At 54.6% G+C, this 22,080-nt stretch overlaps 1 long non-coding RNA gene and 1 pseudogene across 1 annotated transcript; both read left to right on the forward strand.

Moving 5' to 3' along the window:
• LOC137313269 (zinc finger protein 845-like) overlaps positions 1-22,080 on the forward strand; it is a 49,702-nt pseudogene that overhangs the window by 21,508 nt on the left and 6,114 nt on the right.
• LOC137313272 (uncharacterized) lies at positions 42-3,942 on the forward strand. Its single transcript, XR_010961019.1, has 3 exons — positions 42-274; positions 440-669; positions 3,592-3,942. It is a non-coding gene; the product is annotated as an uncharacterized lncRNA (long non-coding RNA).

A 22,080-nucleotide genomic window follows, 5' to 3' on the forward strand; every position in this document is an offset into this window, starting at 1 on the left:
GTGGGAGCCCTGAAGCCGAGATACTTCCTGGGGCAAACAGAAAGTCTCCAATCGGCTGACAGGCGACGTCAGTGTGTGCTGACCAAAAAAAAAAAAAAATCGCAGCCCCAGGAGGTCAAAGTGTCGGAGAACAAGGATTTTCCCCGGGCGGCGGAGGGGGGGCGGGCGGTGCAGCTTCTGTTTGGAGAGACCGGATAATCCGCAAATCTCAGGACAGACGGCCTGAGAGCAAACAGGGCGGAGCATTTCAGAGCCACGGCTGCTGCGTCTTCTGGTAAACGGTTCTGCTCTCTCCTGCAACCCCGCCTGGCCCTCCCTCTCCCCGTACTTGCTTTGAACAGAAAGCGTTAACTCGTTAAACCTCCTGCAGTTCTGACGGACGTCCATCGGCCTGAAACCTAAACTCTCTCTCTCTCTCTCCCTCTCTCTCCCCACACAGATGCTGTTTGCCTCCCGCATCCTCTCCAGTTCGTCTTCCGTCCAAGGACCGGAAACCCTTTGAAAGAAGCCGAGCGAAGAAGAAGAAGAAAAAAAAAGGAGAAGCCAACAGTGGGGGTCCGAGAGACCGAGGAGAAAGCGGGAACCCCCTCACCGCCGGGCTCGCGAAGAAAGACCAACCCACCGCCCTCTTTGCCGATTCTCGTCGGGCTGGAGAAGATCTCAGCGACGGTGACTCCCCCTCGCCCTGGATCCGGACTTGCTCCCCCCCGGCCCCGTTTCGAGTCCTGCCGGGGTGGGGGAAAACCAGAAATCAGAAGGCGCTGCTGCCCGCCCGGGAATGACGGGCCGGCAGAGCGAGGAACGCAGTCAGGCCGGCCTCGAGGCCGGGCGTGGGCCGGGCCCCGCCCGTCCCGGCCCCCGCGGACGGCCGCCCCTTTAAGTGCGGGGGACTGCGCCAAGGCCTTCAAGCTCTCCACCAACCTGCTGCTCCACCGCCTGACGCACACTGGGGAGAGGCAGTTCAAGTGCGGAGAGTGCGGCCAGGAGTTCGGCCACTCCTCGAACCTCCAGCGGCACCGCCTGACGCACGTGGGCGACCGGCCCCACCGCTGCGCCGACTGCGGCAAAGCCTTCAAGCTGCCGGCCGCCCTCTCGGCCCACCGCCGCAGCCACACGGGCGAGAAGCTCTTCCAGTGCCCGCTCTGCCTCAAGCAGTTCAACCACTGCTCGAACCTCCGGCGGCACCGGCTGGCGCACGCCGGCCTGCGGCCCTTCCGGTGCTCGGCCTGCGGCAAGGCCTTCGCCAACACCAGCCAGCTGCTGAGCCACTGCCGCGTCCACACCGGCGAGCGGCCCTTCCGGTGCCCGGAGTGCGGCAGGAGCTTCACCCAAGCCGGCAGCCTCTCCCGGCACCGGCACGCCCACACCGGCGAGCGGCCCTTCAAGTGCGCCGACTGCGGCAAGGGATTCGCCGACGCCAGCCAGCTCCTCAGCCACCGGCGCACCCACACCGGCGAGAGGCCCTACCAGTGCCCCGCCTGCGGCAAACGGTTCACCCAGCTCTCCCACCTCTGGAAACACCGGGCACACCCACACCCGAGCGAGCGGCGCCCTTCCGGTGCTCGGCCTGCGGCAAGGCCTTTGCCGACAGCAGCCAGCTCCTCACCCACCAGCGCACCCACACCGGCGAGCGGCCCTTCGGCTGCCCCGACTGCGCCAAACGCTTTGCCGACAGGAGCCACCAGCTCGCCCACCGCCGCACCCACACCGGCGAGCGCCCCTTCGGCTGCCCCGACTGCCACAAGAGCTTCTCGGACTGGGGGGCAACCTGCGTCGGCACAGGCGCACCCACACCGGCGAGCGCCCCTTCAGCTGCCCCGAGTGCGGGAGAGGCTTCACGCAAGCGGGCAACCTCCTGAGGCACCGGCGCAACCACGGCAGCGAGAAGCCCTACAAGTGCGCCCGCTGCGCCAAGGCCTTCGCCCACAAGAGGTACCTCGACATTCACCAGCGCACGCACGGGGCGGGCAGTCCGCCGGCTGTATCCTGAGGCCCGTTCGACCGTCCCCGCCCTGTGCTCGCTGGGCGGGCATTGGTTCCCGGCCCGGGAACGCCACCGTTTTCAAATCCTCATCCTCCTGTTCAAATCCCTCAATGGCCCTCGTCCCCCCCTCCCTATCTCTGTAACCTCCTCCAGCCCCTACAATTCTCATCCTCCTGTTCAAATCCCTCCATGGCCCTCGCCCCCCTCCCTATCTCTGTAACCTCCTCCAGCCCCTACAATTCTCATCCTCCTGTTCAAATCCCTCCATGGCCCTCGCCCCCCTCCCTATCTCTGTAACCTCCTCCAGCCCCTACAATTCTCATCCTCCTGTTCAAATCCCTCCATGACCCTCGCCCCCCTCCCTATCTCTGTAACCTCCGAGATCTCTGCGCTCCTCCAATTCTGGCCTCTTGCGTATCCCCGATTCCCATCGCTCCACCATTGGCGGCCGTGCCTTCAGCTGCCGATCGAACCCTTTCATAATCTTAAAGACCCCTATCAGGTCACCCCTCAGTCTTCTCTTTTCTAGAGAAAAGAGCCCCAGTCTGTTCAGCCTCTTCCAATACCTCGAACCCCTCAGTTCTGGTATCATCCCAGTAAATCTTTTTTGCATCTTCTCCAGTGCCTCTATATCCTTTTTATAATATGGAGACCGGAACTATACTCAGTGCTCCAAGTGTGGTCTAACCAAGGTATATAGAGACCAGAACTGCACACAGTGCTCCAAGTGTGGTCTAACCAAGGTATATGGAGACCGGAACTGTGCACAGTGCTCCCAGTGTGGTCTAACCAAGGTATATGGAGACCAGAACTGTGCACAGTGCTCCAAGTGTGGTCTAACCAAGGTATATGGAGACCAGAACTGTACACAGTGCTCCAAGTGTGGTCTAACCAAGGTATATGGAGACCAGAACTGTGCACAGTGCTCCAAGTGTGGTCTAACCAAGGTATATGGAGACCAGAACTGTGCACAGTGCTCCAAGTGTGGTCTAACCAAGGTATATGGAGACCAGAACTGTGCACAGTGCTCCAAGTGTGGTCTAACCAAGGTATATGGAGACCAGAACTGTACACAGTGCTCCAAGTGTGGTCTAACCAAGGTATACGGAGACCGGAACTGTGCACAGTGCTCCAAGTGTGGTCTAACCAAGGTATATGGAGACCAGAACTGTGCACAGTGCTCCAAGTGGGGTCTAACCAAGGTATACGGAGACCGGAACTGTGCACAGTGCTCCAAGTGTGGTCTAACCAAGGTATATGGAGACCAGAACTGTACACAGTGCTCCAAGTGTGGTCTAACCAAGGTATATGGAGACCAGAACTGTGCACAGTGCTCCAAGTGTGGTCTAACCAAGGTATACGGAAACCAGAACTGTACACAGTGCTCCAAGTGTGGTCTAACCAAGGTATATGGAGACCAGAACTGTGCACAGTGCTCCCAGTGTGGTCTAACCAAGGTATATGGAGAAACTGTGCACAGTGCTCCCAGTGTGGTCTAACCAAGGTATATGGAGACCGGAACTGTGCACAGTGCTCCCAGTGTGGTCTAACCAAGGTTCTATACAAGTTTAACGTAACCTCTCTGCTTTTCGATTCTACCCCTCTAGAAATGAACCCCAGTGCTTGATTTGCCTTTTCCAAATGTCATTATTAACCCGCGTCACTACTTTCTGGACAGGAAGAGATTTGGAAATTGATTGTCGACATATATACAAACCGAACGAAATTACTGGGGAGACCATTACATCCATCAGATGTTCCTGCCCTCCCTCCACACAGATCGTTAATTCTAAAGAAGGAAAAGTCGCGCAGGGCGAAGTCCTGGGGTGTATTTATCATCGTATCTGCTTTCACAAAGTGTTCTCTCGTTATCTGATCGCCTCTGTTACTATGTACCTTGTTTTGCTGTCTTAAATAAAGCCGCGAAAAGGTCATTGTCTCTCCACGCCTCACAAAAACGTCTCAGTCTCTCTTCGGGGAAAGTCACCCACATACTTATCGTTCGGCTCCGGCTGAGCTGGAATTCGATATTTGAGCAAGAAAGGGCTCGCTCCTGAACATCAGACCAACTGCCCTGTGCCTCATCCAACATCTACGACAGGCCCAGAGATCTTGCGATCGAAGTTCCCCAGAGGTTTTTAAGAGGTGAGGACGCGGGCACTGGTCGGCACCCAAGGGCTTCCCAGTGTCTGGAAGTGAGAGTGAACTCCAATGCTCTCCTGGCCGGCCTCCCATCGTCCACCCTCCGTAAACTCCAGCTCGTCCAAAACTCCTGCTGCCCCCCCCGTCCCGTATCCGAACTCACACCAAGTCCCGTTCACCCATCACCCCCTGTGCTCGCTGGACCGACACTGGTTCCCGGTCCGGGAACGCCTCGATTTTAAAATCCTCATCCTCCTGTTCAAATCCCTCCATGGCCCTCGCCCCCCCTCCCTATCTCTGTAACCCCCTCCAGCCCCGACAATTCTCATCCTCCTGTTCAAATCCCTCCATGGCCCTCGCCCCCCTCCCTATCTCTGTAACCTCCTCCAGCCCCTACAATTCTCATCCTCCTGTTCAAATCCCTCCATGACCCTCGCCCCCCTCCCTATCTCTGTAACCCCCTCCAGCCCCGACAATTCTCATCCTCCTGTTCAAATCCCTCCATGGCCCTCGCCCCCCTCCCTATCTCTGTAACCTCCTCCAGCCCCTACAATTCTCATCCTCCTGTTCAAATCCCTCCATGACCCTCGCCCCCCTCCCGATCTCTGTAACTTCCTCCAGCCCCTACTATTCTCATCCTCCTGTTCAAATCCCTCCATGGCCCTCGTCCCCCCCTCCCTATCTCTGTAACCTCCTTCAGCCCCTACAATTCTCATCCTCCTGTTCAAATCCCTCCATGGCCCTCGCCCCCTCCCTATCTCTGTAACCTCCTCCAGCCCCTACAATTCTCATCCTCCTGTTCAAATCCCTCCATGGCCCTCGCCCCCCCTCCCTATCTCTGTAACCTCCTACGACCCTCCGAGATCTCTGCGCTCCTCCAATTCTGGCCTCTTGCGTATCCCCCATTCCCATCGCTCCACCATTGGCGGCCGTGCCTTCAGCTGCCTGGGCCCTGAGCTCTGGAATTCCCTCCCTAAACCTCTCCCCACCTCTCTCTCCTCCTTTAAGACGCTCCTTAAAACCTCCCTCTTTGACCGAGCTTTTGGTCACCGGTCCCTAATATCTCCTCATGTGTCTCGGGGTCAGATTGTGTTTGATAATCGCTCCTGGGAAGCGCCTTGGGGACGTTTTACTACGTTAAAGGCCCCGTGTGAATGGGAGATGGTGTTGTAGTTTGTGTGACCCTCAGTCACATCCTGGTGTATCTGCCCTGCTCTCCTTCCCAGGCCAATATAGCCTTTCTAAGGCCCAGAATTGTTCCACAGCGTAGTTGCAAAACAGCGATTGAGTTGAAAGCCGGACGAGTGCCAGGCAATGACCATCTCCAACAAGAGAGAGTCTAACCATCTCCCCTTGACATTCAACAGCATTACCATCGCCGAATCCCCCACCATCAACATCCTGGGGGTCACCATTGACCAGAAACTTAACTGGACCAGCCACGTAAATCCTGTGGCGACAAGAGCAGGTCAGAGGCTGGGTATTCTGCGGCGAGTGACTCACCTCCTGACTCCCCAAAGCCTTTCCACCATCTACAAGGCACAAGTCAGGAGTGTGATGGAATACTCTCCACTTGCCTGGATGAGTGCAGCTCCAACAACACTCGAGAAGCTCGACACCATCCAGGAGAAAGCAGCCCGCTCGATTGGCACCCCACCCACCACCCTAAACATTCACTCCCTTCACCACCGGCGCACAGTGGCTGCAGTGTGGACCATCCACAGGATGCACTGCAGCAACCCGCCAAGGCTTCTTCGACAGCACCTCCCAAACCCGCGACCTCTACCACCTAGAAGGACAAGAGCAGCAGGTACATGGGAACACCACCACCTGCACGTTCCCCTCCAAGTCACACACCATCCCGACTTGGAAATATATCGGCCGTTCCTTCATCGTCGCTGGGTCAAAATCCTGGAACTCCCTTCCTAACAGCACTGTGGGAGAACCTTCACCACACGGACTGCAGCGGCTCAAGAAGGCGGCTCACCACCACCTTCTCAAGGGCAATTAGGGGCGGGCAATAAATGCCGGCCTCGCCCAGCGACGCCCGCATCCCATGAACGAGTGAGATGAAACAAGGACTGAGTGGGTCGTGTGTCGAACGGGGAGTAGGCCGGGAGACGGTCGGGAGGGGGATGGGGATGGGAGACCGAAAGGGGACAGGGAAAAAGCTCGGGAAGCGGGATTTAGGACGGAATGACCAGGAGATCCAACACCAAAGCACGTCAGCCCCCGTTAAAATTATAATCAGCCTGGTTGTTGGACAGAGAGGAGTTGAAACACACAGGATCAAACTGGAACCAGAACGAGGGGGGTCACAGTCTCGGGACACGGGGGGTAGGACATTTAGGAGTGAGATGAGGAGAAATTTCTCCACTCAGAGGGTGGGATTCTCTACCACAGAAGACAGTGGAGGCCAAGTCACTGAATATATTTAAGAAGGAGCCGGATAGATTTCTAGACACAAAAGGCATCAAGGGGTACGGGGAGAGAGCGGGAATATGGTGCTGAGGTAGAGGATCAGCCGTGATCACATTGAATGGGGGAGCAGCCTCGAAGGGCCGAATGGCCTACTCCTGCTCCTGTTTCCGATGTTTCCAGTCTCTCCACGTGGACTGAGGTCCGTCGGCCGAGGAGAGAGCTCACAAGCGTTCAGAACGCGGGCAGGGCTTCAACCAGGCGCGCTGCCCGCTGGCCCATCGGGACGGGCACCCCGGGGGGGGGGTGGGGGAGCGAGGCCCTTTCGAATGCCGCGCGCGGCCAGGGAATCGCTCGCAAGACGAAGGGGAGTTCAATGCCGAGGTGCCCCCGAGGATGGACCTCTCCGAGCAATCTGTACCCCACCCCCCCGACGCCCGGCCCCCTCTCCGATGTCACATCAACCCACCTCCCCACCTCTTCCCCTTCCAGCCTGACCATCGAAAGGTTTGGAAGCGTTTCCATGGCGTCTTTCGTTACCTCAGGACGTCCCAAGCCACCTTACAGCCACTTTCTTTTTGGAGGGTGGTCACTGTTTGTGACTTCAGACAATTTGCGCACAGCAAGATCCCACAAACAGCGATGTGATAAATGACCCAGATCATCTGTTTCTTTTACTGATGTTGGTTGAGGGATAAATATCGGCCCCAGGAACACCGGGGAGAACTCCCCCCTGCTCTTCTTCCAATAGTGGGCCGTGGGATCTTTTACGTCCCGCCCGAGAGGGGCAGACGGGGCCCTCGGTTTAACGTCTCGTCCTGAAAGACGGCACCTCCGACAGTGCGGCACTCCCTCAGTACTGGGACCGGGGAGTGTGGGCCTGGATTATGGGCTCGAGTCCTAGAGTATATCCATCTACCTCCGACAGTGCAGCACTCCCTCAGTACTGGGACCGGGGAGCGTGGGCCTGGATTATGGGGCTCGAGTCCAAGAGTATATCCATCTCCCTCCGACAGTGCAGCACTCCCTCAGTACTGGGACCGGGGAGCGTGGGCCTGGATTATGGGGCTCGAGTCCTAGAGTATATCCATCTACCTCCGACAGTGCGGCACTCCCTCAGTACTGGCACCGGGGAGTGTGGGCCTGGATTATGGGGCTCGAGTCCTAGAGTATATCCATCTCCCTCCGACAGTGCGGCACTCCCTCAGTACTGGGACCGGGGGAGTGTGGGCCTGGATTATGGGGCTCGAGTCCTAGAGTATATCCATCTCCCTCCGACAGTGCAGCACTCCCTCAGTACTGGGACCGGGGAGTGTGGGCCTGGATTATGGGGCTCGAGTCTCTGGAGTGGGGGCTCGAACCCTCGACCTTCAGACACAGAGGCGAGAGAGAGAGAGAGAGAGAGTGTTTCCCACTGAGCCATGGCAGGAATCCAATGGGGAATCTCATCGAGCTCGTCCCAGAGCGGAGAGACTCTCCACCAACACTGGGATTGGAGATCGCTCCGACAGTGTTGACGACTCATTCCCCTCCATGGCGGGTTGCGGGAGGGGACAGGGTGTCGGGTGAGAGACCCTCTCGACCCTCCGAAAGCGAGAAGGGGCTCTCTTGGCCCTTGCACCTCACCAGGCACCAGCGCACCCGCACAGACGTCGGGGAGACGGGGGGGGCGGGCGGGGGGTCTAACCTCGCCTCCCACCTGCGCACTCGCACGGGAGAGAGGCCCCCGCAAACGCTCCGACTGTTGGAAAGGGTTTTTGCACGGCCGCGGCCCCTGCTAAGGCACAGCCATGCGAATCAATAATCACTGCCAAAACACATACCGGAGCCCATCTGCCTCTGATTAGGAAAGCTATAGCTCAAACCATTGCCCTGCGCTTCGTCTCTTCAGCTGTTTGCTACGTGCTCCCCGAGGTTCGCAGAATCGCCGAAAGACGCAGTGCAGAACGAGGCCACTCGGCCCCTCGGGCCCGTGCCGGCTCCGTGAGAGAGCTCTCCAATTAGTCCCACTCCCCCCCCTCCTCTTTCCCCCGCACACCCCTGTAAATTTTTCCCCTTCGAGTATTTCTCCAATTCCCCCTTTTGAAAGTTATTATTGAATCTGCTCCCTTTCAGGCCGTGAATTCCAGATCATCGCTGCGTTAAATAAATGTCTCCTCGTCTCCCCCTCTGGCTCTTTCCCCGATCGCCTTAAATCCGCGTCCTCTGGTCACCGACCCTCCTGCCCACTGGAAACAGTCTCTCCTTATTGACTCTCTCAAAACCCCTTCCTGATTTTGAACCCCTCGATCAAATCTCCTCCGTAACCCTCTCTGCTCTGAGGGGAACGATTCCAGCTTTCGTATTAATTGACATCTTTGTTATTATCTTTCTCGCTGTTAAAAGAATGAATTTCTTTTCGATATTCCTGCCAGGCTCAATCCCTTTCGAGGTCTGGGAAATGTTTCCGTCCTAACGTTCTGTTCATTTATTATTTCACAGTTATCTTCGCCAAGAGAATTTCCAGCGAAAATTGTACTTTTTGTTCAAAAAAACAGTCATCATGTTACCGTGAGGCTTTCAAAACAGGTACCTGGATTTCTGATAATTCAGGACAGGTAGCTGGAGTTAGATTGTAAAATTAACCTATACCTTCCCTCTGGTACGGGAAAGAACAGAGTGTCCACTGACATCATTCTGTTGGCCAATGAGTTGGGGGCGGGGCGGGATTTATGGCAGGACTCGCAGCAAACTGTCTACTTACAGCGACCAGAGTCTACTTACCCAGCGAACAGAGTGTTTAAACAGCAAACAGTCTGCAGAGTCTATTCAAAAAGAGTCTCTAATAAACTACAGCAAACAGTCTACAGAGTCTATTTGAAGAGAGTCTCTGCAAACTACAGCAAACAGACTACAGAATCTATTTAAAAAGAGCCTCTGCAAACTACAGCAAACAGTCTACAGAGTCTATTTTAAAAGAGTCTCTGCAAACTACAGCAAACAGTAGACAGAGTCTATTTAAAAAGAGTCTCTAACAAACTACAGCAAACAGTCTACAGAGTCTAGTTAAAAAGAGCCTCTAACAAACGACAGCAAACAGTTTACAGAGTTTATTTAAAAAGAGCCTCTGCAATCTACAGCAAACAGTCTACAGAGTCTATTTAAAAAGAGCCTCTAACAAACTACAGCAAACAGTCTACAGAGTCTATTTAAAATGAGCCTCGAACAAACTACAGCAAACAGTCTACAGAGTCTATTTTAAAAGAGTCTCGAACAAACTACAGCAAACAGTCCACAGGACCTATTTAAAAAGAGCCTCCAGGAACTACAGCAAACAGAACTCATGGCCGAAACTGCAGCAACTTCCCCTTATATCCATCCACACTATTCACCTCAACTACTCCTTGTGGGAGCGAGTTCCACATTCTCACCACTCTCTGGGGAAAGAAGTTTCTCCTGAATTCCCGATTGGATTTATTACTGACTATCTTATATTTATGGCCCCCTAGTTCTGGTCTCCCCCACAAGTGGAAACATCTTTTCTACGTCTACCCTATCGAACCCTTTCATAATCTTAAAGACCTCGATCAGGTCACCCCTCAGCCTTCTCTTTTCGAGAGAAAAGAGCTCCAGCCTGTTCAGCCTTTCCTGATAGGTCGAACCTCTCAGTTCTGGTATCATCCTAGTAAATCTTTTTTGCACCTTCTCCAGTGCCTCAATATCCTTTTTATAATATGGAGACCAGAACTGTACACAGTGCTCCAAGTGTGGTCTAACCAAGGTATATGGAGACCAGAACTGTGCACAGTGCTCCAAGTGTGGTCTAACCATGGTATATGGAGACCGGAACAGTGTACAATACTCCAAGTGTGGTCTAACCAAGGTATATGGAGACCAGAACTGTGCACAGTGCTCCAAGTGTGGTCTAACCAAGATATATGGAGACCAGAACTGTGCACAGTGCTCCAAGTGTGGTCTAACCAAGGTATATGGAGACCAGAACTGCACACAGTGCTCCAAGTGTGGTCTAACCATGGTATATGGAGACCAGAACTGTGCACAGTGCTCCAAGTGTGGTCTAACCAAGGTATATGGAGATCAGAACTGTACACAGTGCTCCAAGTGTGGTCTAACCAAGGTATATGGAGACCGGAACTGTGCACAGTGCTCCAAGTGTGGTCTAACCAAGGTATATGGAGACTGGAACTGTGCACAGTGCTCCAAGTGTGGTCTAACCAAGGTATATGGAGACCGGAACTGTGCACAGTGCTCCAAGTGTGGTCTAACCAAGGTATATGGAGACCAGAACTGTGCACACTGCTCCAAGTGTGGTCTAACCAAGGTATATGGAGACCAGAACTGTGCACACTGCTCCAAGTGTGGTCTAACCAAGGTATATGGAGACCAGAACTGTACACAGTGCTCCAAGTGTAGATGCTGAGAGGCTGTTTCCCCCCTGGCTGGAGAGTCTAGAACTAGAGGGCACAGTCTCAGGATAAGGGGTCGGACATTCAAGACTGAGATGAGGAGGAATTTCTTCACTCAGAGGGTGGCGAATCTTTGGAATTCTCTACCCCAGAGGGCTGTGGACGCTCAGTCGTTGAGAATATTCAAGGCTGAGATCGATGGGTTTTTGGACTCGAGGGGAATCAAAGGATAGAAACACAGAAAATAGGAGCAGGAGTAGGCCATTCAGCCCCTCTAGCCTGCTCCGCCATTCAATATGATCACGGCTGCTCCTCTCTCTCAATACCATATTCCCGCTCTCTCCCCATGCCCCTTGATGCCTTTTGTGTCTAGAAATCGATCCAGCTCCTCCTTGAATATATTTAGTGACTTGGCCTCCACTGCCTTCTGAGGTAGAGAATGCCACCCTCCGAGTGAAGAAACGTCTCCTCATCTCAGTCCTAAATGTCCGACCCCCCGTGTCCAGAGACTGTGACCCCCCCCCTCCTTCAGGGGGAGAAAGTGGAGTCGAGGTCGACGACCAGCCATGATCTGATCGAATGGCGGAGCAGGCCCGAGGGCCTCACGCTCCTGATCGTTTGGCCGCCCGCCGGGGGGCGACGGGGGGGGCGGTGGTGGTGGGATCTGCTCCTGGGGACGACCCAATGGCTCCTAATGGGTTAAATTAAAAGGGGACCAGGCCCCTGACCATTGAGTTCAGTTTATGGTCATTTTTTACAAATTTGCTAACTCTTATTTTACAGTTTACATTTACTAACGTGTATTTGTCGTGGGTTTTTTCACCCAGAGGGTGGTGGGGGTCTGGAACTCACACAAGAGTCTTAACTTTCTCCCCAGGGGTCTAAACTCTTTCCTCAGGGGTCTTAACTCTCTCCTCAGGGTCTTAACTCTCTCCCCGGGGTCTTAACTCTCTCCTCAGGGTCTTAACTCTCTCCCCGGGGGTCTAAACTCTCTCCCCGAGGTCTTAACTTTCTCCCCGGGGTCTTAACTCTCTCCTCGGGGTCTTAACTCTCTCCTCGGGGTCTTAACTCTCTCCCCGGGGTCTTAACTCTCTCCCCGAGGTCTTAACTCTCTCCCCGGGGTCTTAACTTTCTCCCCGGGGTCTTAACTCTCTCCTCGGGGTCTTAACTCTCTCCTCGGGGTCTTAACTCTCTCCCCGGGGTCTTAACTCTCTCCCCGAGGTCTTAACTCTCTCCCCGGGGTCTTAACTTTCTCCCCGGGGTCTTAACTCTCTCCTCAGGGGTCTTAACTCTCTCCTCGGGGTCTTAACTCTCTCCTCAGCGTCTTAACTCTCTCCTCGGGGTCTTAACTCTCTCCCCGGGGTCTTAACTCTCTCCCCGGGGTCTTAACTCTCTCCCCGGGGTCTTAACTCTCTCCCCAAGGTCTTAACTCTCTCCTCGGGGTCTTAACTCTCTCCCCGGGGTCTTAACTCTCTCCTTCGCGTCTTAACTCTCTCCCCGGGGTCTTAACTCTCTCCCCGGGGGTCTTAACTCTCTCCTCAGCGTCTTAACTCTCTCCCCGGGGTCTTAACTCTCTCCCCGGGGGTCTTAACTCTCTCCCCGTGGGTCTTAACTCTCTCCCCGGGGTCTTCACTCTCTCCCCGGGGTCTTCACTCTCTCCCCGGGGGTCTTAACTCTCTCCCCGGGGTCTTAACTCTCTCCTCAGCGTCTTAACTCTCTCCTCGGGGTCTTAACTCTCTCCCCGGGGTCTTAACTCTCTCCCCGGGGTCTTAACTCTCTCCCCGGGGTCTTAACTCTCTCCTCGAGGTCTTAACTCTCTCCCCGAGGTCTTAACTCTCTCCTCGGGGTCTTAACTCTCTCCCCGGGGTCTTAACTCTCTCCTCCGCGTCTTAACTCTCTCCCCGGGGTCTTAACTCTCTCCCCGGGGGTCTTAACTCTCTCCTCAGCGTCTTAACTCTCTCCCCGGGGTCTTAACTCTCTCCCCGGGGGTCTTAACTCTCTCCCCGGGGGTCTTAACTCTCTCCCCGGGGGTCTTAACTCTCTCCTCAGCGTCTTAACTCTCTCCCCGGGGTCTTAACTCTCTCCCCGGGGGTCTTAACTCTCTCCCCGGGGTCTTAACTCTCTCCCCGGGGGTCTTAACTCTCTCCTCAGGGGTCTTAACTCTCTCCCCGGGGTCTTAACTCTCTCCTCAGCGTCTTAACTCTCTCCTCGGGGTCTTAACTCTCTCCCCGGGGTCTTAACTCTCTCCTCCGCGTCTTAACTCTCTCCCCGGGGTCTTAACTCTCTCCCCGGGGGTCTTAACTCTCTCCTCAGCGTCTTAACTCTCTCCCCGGGGTCTTAACTCTCTCCCCGGGGGTCTTAACTCTCTCCCCGGGGGTCTTAACTCTCTCCCCGGGGGTCTTAACTCACTCCCCGGGGTCTTCACTCTCTCCCCGGGGTCTTCACTCTCTCCCCGGGGGTCTTAACTCTCTCCCCGGGGTCTTAACTCTCTCCTCAGCGTCTTAACTCTCTCCTCGGGGTCTTAACTCTCTCCCCGGGGTCTTAACTCTCTCCCCGGGGTCTTAACTCTCTCCCCGAGGTCTTAACTCTCTCCCCGAGGTCTTAACTCTCTCCTCGGGGTCTTAACTCTCTCCTCGGGGTCTTAACTCTCTCCCCGGGGTCTTAACTCTCTCCCCGGGGGTCTTAACTCTCTCCTCAGCGTCTTAACTCTCTCCCCGGGGTCTTAACTCTCTCCCCGGGGGTCTTAACTCTCTCCCCGGGGGTCTTAACTCTCTCCCCGGGGTCTTAACTCTCTCCTCGGGGGTCTTAACTCTCTCCTCAGGGGTCTTAACTCTCTCCTCGGGGTCTTAACTCTCTCCCCGGGGATCTTAACTCTCTCTTCAGGGGTCTTAACTCTCTCCTCAGGGTCTCAACTCTCTCCCCGGGGGTCTTAACTCTCTCCCCGGGGGTCTTAACTCTCTCTTCAGGGGTCTTAACTCTCTCCTCAGGGTCTCAACTCTCTCCCCGGGGGTCTTACCTCTCTCCCCGGGGGTCTTAACTCTCTCCCCGGAGGTCTTAACTCTCTCTCCGGGGGTCTTAACTCTCTCCCCGGGGGTCTTAACTCTCTGCAGAGGGTGGTCGTTGATTGAGTTGAGGGAACACATGATAAGCATGGGATGAAAAGGGTCCTAATTGTGATTTGAATGACTTGCAATTAAAGCAGTTGAAAGCCCACAGATCCCTGGAAATTCATTTTAATGATGCTGAAAGAGGCCTGCCCATCGACAGGACCGATCCAGATCAGAGGACGAGGGTATAAAGTGATCATTGGTGCTCCTTGGTTTCAGGTCTCTCCTCTCTCCACCTCCTGGAGGTCCCAGGATAATCACTGGTTTGGATTTTCCACCAATTGAGATCCATCCTTGCGGGAGTTGCAACTTTGAAGGATTCGAGATGGGTAACAAAAGCCAGGTTTATCTCCACAACGTCGAGTACGTGCAAAGTCCAGGTCCTGCCCGCCCTCCGGGAGCGAGATCTCAAGAGGCGTCCGTCTCTTTCCAAGAGTTGGCCTGCTCCTCCGGCCCGGGACCCTCTCCCCCAGCCCCGCCCCGGCACAACGGCGGGGCCAGAGAGGTCTCGGTTTGTCTCGGCCACTTGGACCCCCTTGACCGTTTCCTCCAGGGGATCTGGGTCCCCTTCCAGTCGTTGGAGAGCGGCGATCAGCGAGAGCCTTTCGTGACCTACCAGAAGCAGCACAGGGCAGCGGTGGATGGACTGCCTGGGACCTCGGGCTAGAGAGGTCGTTTGCCATCTCCTCCGGCCGGTTCGTGCTTTTGGGAGGGAGGGAGGGAGGGGGGTGGGGAGCTGTGGGATTAATTTCCCGAAAAACGAGTCCAACGTGGAGAGACTTTGTGGGGGGGAGGGAGCCAGGCGGAGGAGGTGGGGAGAGACAGACCCGACCAGATCGACACATGGGAGAAGATTGAAGACCACGTCCATTCCAGGCATTGGTCTGACTGAACCATCCCAACTCCAGAATGACTTTACCCCAAGACTGCTTTAGAATGGATTCGTCAATTGATATTGGCAATTAATACAGCCGATTCCGTCTCCCAATGGCGGGAGAGGGTCTCGTGGTGGGGCTGGAATGGTGGACATGTTCGGAGAGATGGGGGCTTTCTTTTATCTTGTACCTGTTGACCTGACCGCCCAATGATCCATATGGACCGTGGAGAACCACCACCCACCATCTTCTTCTTAAGAGGTGGTCACGTCACTGCCTGATTGTCTCTCGTTGGGTGGAGTGAATTTGGGGGTGAGGTCGATACCCTACAGCAGGGTGAGGTGTCGGGTTCTTGCCCTTCTGGGAATTGTGATTGGATGCCACGACGTCTGGAGGGAGGGAGGGAGGGAGGGACGGTCAGACGCCCGTTTCCCATCTAAACGGGCCTCTTATCTCGATGCTACCTCAATCTTCCAGGGGTTCCGGTTTGGGATCGATCGGCCCGGCCCGGCCCACCAAACCTCCAGGCCCGGGGGGGGCGGGAAAGAGGGCGCCAGGATCTGAATTTGGACCCTCTCCCCCTCCGTCCGAAAGGAACAAGAGGCTCCCAGATGAATGATGCCTTGTACTTTTCAGCATGTTAAATGGACCAAGACTATCCCCCACCCCTCAAACTCTGTCTGTCTCTCTCTGTCTGTCTCTCTCTGTCTGTCTCTCTCTGTCTGTCTCTCTCTGTCTGTCTCTCTCTGTCTGTCTCTCTCTGTCTGTCTCTCTCTGTCTGTCTCTCTCTGTCTGTCTCTCTCTGTCTGTCTCTCTCTGTCTGTCTCTCTCTGTCTGTCTCTCTCTGTCTGTCTCTCTCTGTCTGTCTCTCTCTGTCTGTCTCTCTCTGTCTGTCTCTCTCTGTCTGTCTCTCTCTGTCTGTCTCTCTCTGTCTGTCTCTCTCTGTCTGTCTCTCGCCGTCTCTCTCGCTGTCTGTCTCTGTGTCTGGCTCGCTCGCTTGGTCTGTGTCTCTGTCTCTCTTGCTCTCTGTCTGTGTGTCTGTCTGCCTCTCGCTCTGTCTGTGTCGTCTGCCTCTCTCTCTCTCTCGCTCTCTCTCGTTCTCTGTCTGTGTGTCTGTCTGTCTGCCGCTCTCTCGCTCTCTCTCTGTGTCTGTATGTCTCTTGCTGTCTGTCTCTGTGGCTGGCTTGGTCTGTGTCTGTCTGCCTCTCTCTCGCTCGCTATCTGTCTGTCTGCCTCTCTGCCTCTCTCTCGCTCGCTGTCTCTGTCTGCCTCGCTCTGTCTGTGTGTCATCTGCCTCTCTCCCTCCCTCTCGCTTTGTGTGTCATTTGCCTCTCTCTCTCTCTCTGTCTCTGTCTGTGTGTCTGTCTGTCTGCCGCTCTCTCGCTCTCTGTCTGTGTCTGTCTGCCTCTCGCTTGCTTGCTCGCTTGCTGTCTGTCTGTCTGTCTGTGTGTCTGTCTGCCTCTCTCTCTCTCTCTCTCTCTCGCTCTGTGTGTCTGTCTGTCGTGGGGCGTGGGGGGGTCAGCAAATCGCCAGAAGTCGAGGGGTTGAGTGTGTACTGGTGGAACTGTCACCGAGCCTCGTAGATTCCCAGCTGGGACCACCCTCCCCGTTGCCTGCTCCTGAAGGGAGAGTCCCAGTGTGCTCCTGCCCCTAACTACCCCCACACCCTCCGGGTCTCCATCAATGACCCAGGCCGACTAAACCCATCAACGACACCGTGGACGCACTGTGGTCCTGGTATCTGTGGTCCTGGCCCCGAGACTTGTTCTTAATGTTCCATCTCCCAGTTTCAATTCTCCAGCACCCCCCCACCACAAAAAAAAGAGACTTTGCTTCCCCCCCCCAATCCCCTTAAAGACGGATATTTAAAAACCAATGGCTCGCTCCTTTTAAGAATAATTCAGTCTTTCGACTATAATTTATCTCGCTTAATATTAAAATAAAAAAATGAGGTACGTACTGGTTTTTTTAAGAGAGAATTTGCACGGGTGACGAGGGGAGAATGGATTGGGCTTTTCCCCGATGTGTGGGAATCTTCGAGGCCAGTGGGTGAGGATTTAGAATTTGGAGAAATGTTGTTCGAATCATAGAAGTGACCAATTTTTAAAAAAAAAAAATTGTTAGATTAATAAAGATTTAGTAAACGGTGAAAATGTGCCCTGAGTGATGGATTCCAGCCAGCGAGACCTGATTTTAAAGACGGAACAGCTTTGTACATGTTCCGCGAGAGGTGAAAAGAATGTATCGCCCTGTCGCAATGTCCCAAATCGCCTCACGGCCCAATTAAGAACTTCTTCTGAAGTTCGGTCACTGTTTGAAACGCGGCAGGCGATTTGCGCACAGAAAGATCCCACAAACAGCACTGTGATAAGTGACCCAGATCGTCTGTATTTTTTTTTTTAGTGATGTTGGTTGAGGGATAAATATCGGCCCCAGGAACACCGGGGAGAACTCCCCCCTGCTCGTCTTCCATCGTGGGATCTTTTACACCCGCCTAAGAAGGCAGACGGGGCCCTCGGTTTAACGTCTCGTCCGAAAGACGGCACCTCAGACAGTGCAGCACTCCCTCAGTACTGGCACCCGGGGAGTGTGGGCCTGGATTATGGGGCTCGAGTCCTAGAGTATATCCATCTACCTCCGACAGTGCGGCACTCCCTCAGTACTGGCACCCGGGGAGTGTGGGCCTGGATTATGGGGCTCGAGTCCTAGAGTATATCCATCTCCCTCCGACAGTGCAGCACTCCCTCAGTACTGGGACCGGGGAGTGTGGGCCTGGATTATGGGGCTCGAGTCCTAGAGTATATCCATCTCCCTCCGACAGTGCAGCACTCCCTCAGTACTGGCACCCGGGGAGTGTGGGCCTGGATTATGGGGCTCGAGTCCTAGAGTATATCCATCTACCTCCGACAGTGCAGCACTCCCTCAGTACTGGGACCGGGGGAGTGTGGGCCTGGATTATGGGGCTCGAGTCCTAGAGTATATCCATCTACCTCCGACAGTGCAGCACTCCCTCAGTACTGGCACCGGGGGAGTGTGGGCCTGGATTATGGGGCTCGAGTCCTAGAGTATATCCATCTACCTCCGACAGTGCAGCACTCCCTCAGTACTGGGACCGGGGAGTGTGGGCCTGGATTATGGGGCTCGAGTCCTAGAGTATATCCATCTACCTCCGACAGTGCAGCACTCCCTCAGTACTGGCACCGGGGAGTGTGGGCCTGGATTATGGGGCTCGAGTCCTAGAGTATATCCATCTACCTCCGACAGTGCAGCACTCCCTCAGTACTGGCACCGGGGGAGTGTGGGCCAGGATTATGGGGCTCGAGTCCTAGAGTATATCCATCTACCTCCGACAGTGCAGCACTCCCTCAGTACTGGCACCGGGGAGTGTGGGCCTGGATTATGGGGCTCGAGTCCTAGAGTATATCCATCTACCTCCGACAGTGCAGCACTCCCTCAGTACTGGGACCGGGGAGTGTGGGGCTGGATTATGGGGCTCGAGTCCTAGAGTATATCCATCTCCCTCCGACAGTGCAGCACTCCCTCAGTACTGGCACCGGGGAGTGTGGGCCTGGATTATGGGGCTCGAGTCCTAGAGTATATCCATCTACCTCCGACAGTGCAGCACTCCCTCAGTACTGGCACCGGGGGAGTGTGGGCCTGGATTATGGGGCTCGAGTCCTAGAGTATATCCATCTACCTCCGACAGTGCAGCACTCCCTCAGTACTGGCACCGGGGAGTGTGGGCCTGGATTATGGGGCTCGAGTCCTAGAGTATATCCATCTACCTCCGACAGTGCAGCACTCCCTCAGTACTGGCACCGGGGAGTGTGGGCCTGGATTATGGGGCTCGAGTCCTAGAGTATATCCATCTACCTCCGACAGTGCAGCACTCCCTCAGTACTGGGACCGGGGAGTGTGGGCCTGGATTATGGGGCTCGAGTCTCTGGGGTGGGGGCTCGAACCCTCGACCTTCAGACTCCGAGGTGAGTGCTGCCGACTGAGCCAGGGCTGACACTATATACTGTATTGGCCCACTCACGGTGCAGTCTCCTCTACTTTGGTGGTCTCCCCACCCTCAAACAATGTAGAGACAATATTGAGATGTATAAAATTATGAGGGGACGAGATAGAGTGGATAGGGACGACCTATTTCCCTTAGCAGAGGGGTCAATAACCAGGGGGCATAGATTTAAGTAATTGGTAGAAGGAGTTGAGGAGAATTTTTTTCACCCAGAGGGTGGTGGGGGTCTGGAACTCACTGCCTGAGAGGGTGGGAGAGGCAGAAACCCTCACCTCGTTTAAAAAGTACCTGGATGTGCACCTGAAGAGCCGTGACCTGCAGGGCTACGGACCGAGTGCGGGAAAGTGGGATTAGCCTGGGTGGCTCGTTTCTCGGCCGGGGCGGACACTCGGATGATACCAGAACTGAGAGATTCGACCTATCGCGAAAGGCTGAACAGGCTGGGGCTCTTTTCTCTCGACAAGAGCAGACTGAGGGGTGACCTGATCGAGGTCTTTAAGATTATGAAAGGGTTCGATGGGGTAGACGTAGAGAAGATGTTTCCCCTTGTGGGGGAGACCAGAACTCGGGGCCATAAATATAAGATAGTCAGTAATAAATCCAATCGGGAATTCAGGAGAAACTTCTTTCCCCAGAGAGCGGTGAGAATGTGGAACTCGCTCCCACAAGGAGTAGTTGAGGTGAATAGTGGAGATGGATTTAAGGGGAAGCCGGATAAACACATGAGGGAGAAAGGAATAGAAGGATAGGGTGATAGGATGAGATGGAGTAGGGAGGGAGGAGGCTCGTGTGGAGCATAAACACCGGGATAGACCCGTTGGGCCGAATGGCCTGTCTCTCTGCTGTACGTTCCATGTATCGACTCTCCGAAGACATCATTTGCAGAAGTTCTCCATCTCTTTCGGAGCGAAAAATGACACCTCCCCGAAAGGCAGCAGCTATTAAATTTCATGTAACACGTTCTATGTTGTGAAGGCCTTAGAGAGGGTGCAGAGGAGATTTACTAGAATGATTCCAGGGATGAGGGACTTTAGTTACGTGGACAGACTGGAGAAGCTGGGGTTGTTCTCCTTGGAACAGAGACGGTCGAGAGGAGATTTGATCGAGGGGTTCAAAATCATGAAGGGTCCAGACAGAGTAGATAGAGAGAAACTGTTCCCATTGGAGGAAGGGTCGAGAACCAGAGGACACAGATTTAAGGTGATTGGTGAAAGAACCAAAGGCGACATGAGGAGAAACTTTTTTACCCAGCGAGCGGTCGTGATCTGGAATGCACTGCCCGAGGGGGTGGTGGAGGCAGATTCAATCATGGCCTTCAAAAGGGAACTGGATAAATACTTGAAGGGAAAGAATGTGCAGGGCTACGGGGAAAGGGCGGGGGAGTGGGACTAGCTGGATTGCTCTTGCATAGAGCCGGCACGGACTCGATGGGACGAATGGCCTCCTTCCGTGCTGTAACCTTTCTACAATTCTATGTAAAAGATGGGCTGAATGGCCTCCTTCTGTGGCTGCCTCCTCTCTACGATTCTAGTAACGATGGGGCTGAATGGCCTCCTTCTGTGGCTGCCTCCTCTCTACGATTCTAGTAACGATGGGGCTGAATGGCCTCCTTCCGTGCTGTCTCCTCTCTACAATTCTATGTAAAAGATGGGCTGAACGGCCTCCTTCTGTGGCTGCCTCCTCTCTACGATTCTAGTAACGATGGGGGCTGAACGGCCTCCTTCCATGCTGTAACCACTCTCTACGATTCTAGTAACGATGGGGCTGAACGGCCTCCTTCTGTGGCTGTTATCTCTACAATTCTATGTAAAAGATGGGCTGAACGGCCTCCTTCTGGGGCCGCCTCCTCTCTACGATTCTAGTAACGATGGGGCTGAACAGCCTCCTTCTGCGGCTGCCTCCTCTCTACAATTCTATGTAAAAGATGGGCTGAACGGCCTCCTTCTGTGGCTGTCTCCTCTCTACAATTCTATGTAAAAGATGGGCTGAACGGCCTCCTTCTGTGGCCGCCTCCTCTCTACAATTCTAGTAACGATGAGGCTGAACGGCCTCCTTCCATGCTGTAACCACTCTCTACGATTCTAGTAACGATGGGGCTGAACGGCCTCCTTCTGCGGCTGCCTCCTCTCTACAATTCTATGTAAAAGATGGGCTGAACGGCCTCCTTCTGTGGCCGCCTCCTCTCTACGATTCTAGTAACGATGGGGCTGAACGGCCTCCTTCCATGCTGTAACCACTCTCTACGATTCTAGTAACGATGGGGCTGAACGGCCTCCTTCCATGCTGTAACCACTCTCTACGATTCTAGTAACGATGGGGCTGAACGGCCTCCTTCCATGCTGTAACCACTCTCTACGATTCTAGTAACGATGGGGCTGAACGGCCTCCTTCCATGCTGTAACCACTCTCTACGAATCTAGTAACGATGGGGCTGAACGGCCGCCTCCTCTCTACGATTCTAGTAACGATAGGGCTGAACGGCCTCCTTCCATGCTGTAACCACTCTCTACGAATCTAGTAACGATGGGGCTGAACGGCCTCCTTCCATGCTGTAACCACTCTCTACGATTCTAGTAACGATGGGGCTGAACGGCCTCCTTCCATGCTGTAACCACTCTCTACGATTCTAGTAATGATGGGGCTGAACGGCCTCCTTCCATGCTGTAACCACTCTATATGATTCTAGTAACGATGGGGCTGAACGGCCGCCTCCTCTCTCCAATTCTAGTAACGATGGGGCTGAACGGCCTCCTTCTGCGGCTGCCTCCTCTCTACAATTCTATGTAAAAGATGGGCTGAACGGCCTCCTTCTGTGGCCGCCTCCTCTCTACGATTCTAGTAACGATGAGGCTGAACGGCCTCCTTCCATGCTGTAACCACTCTCTACGATTCTAGTAACGATGGGCTGAACGGCCTCCTTCTGTGGCCGCCTCCTCTCTACAATTCTAGTAACGATGGGCTGAACTGCCTCCTCTATGATTCTAGTAACGATGGGCTGAACTGCCTCCTCTATGATTCTAGTAACGATGGGGGCTGAACGGCCTCCTTCCATGCTGTAACCACTCTGTATGATTCTAGTAACGATGGGGCTGAACGGCCGCCTCCTCTCTCTATACGATTCTAGTAA

Source organism: Heptranchias perlo, unplaced genomic scaffold (assembly GCF_035084215.1).
Source record: "Heptranchias perlo isolate sHepPer1 unplaced genomic scaffold, sHepPer1.hap1 HAP1_SCAFFOLD_454, whole genome shotgun sequence".
Taxonomy (NCBI): domain Eukaryota; kingdom Metazoa; phylum Chordata; class Chondrichthyes; order Hexanchiformes; family Hexanchidae; genus Heptranchias; species Heptranchias perlo.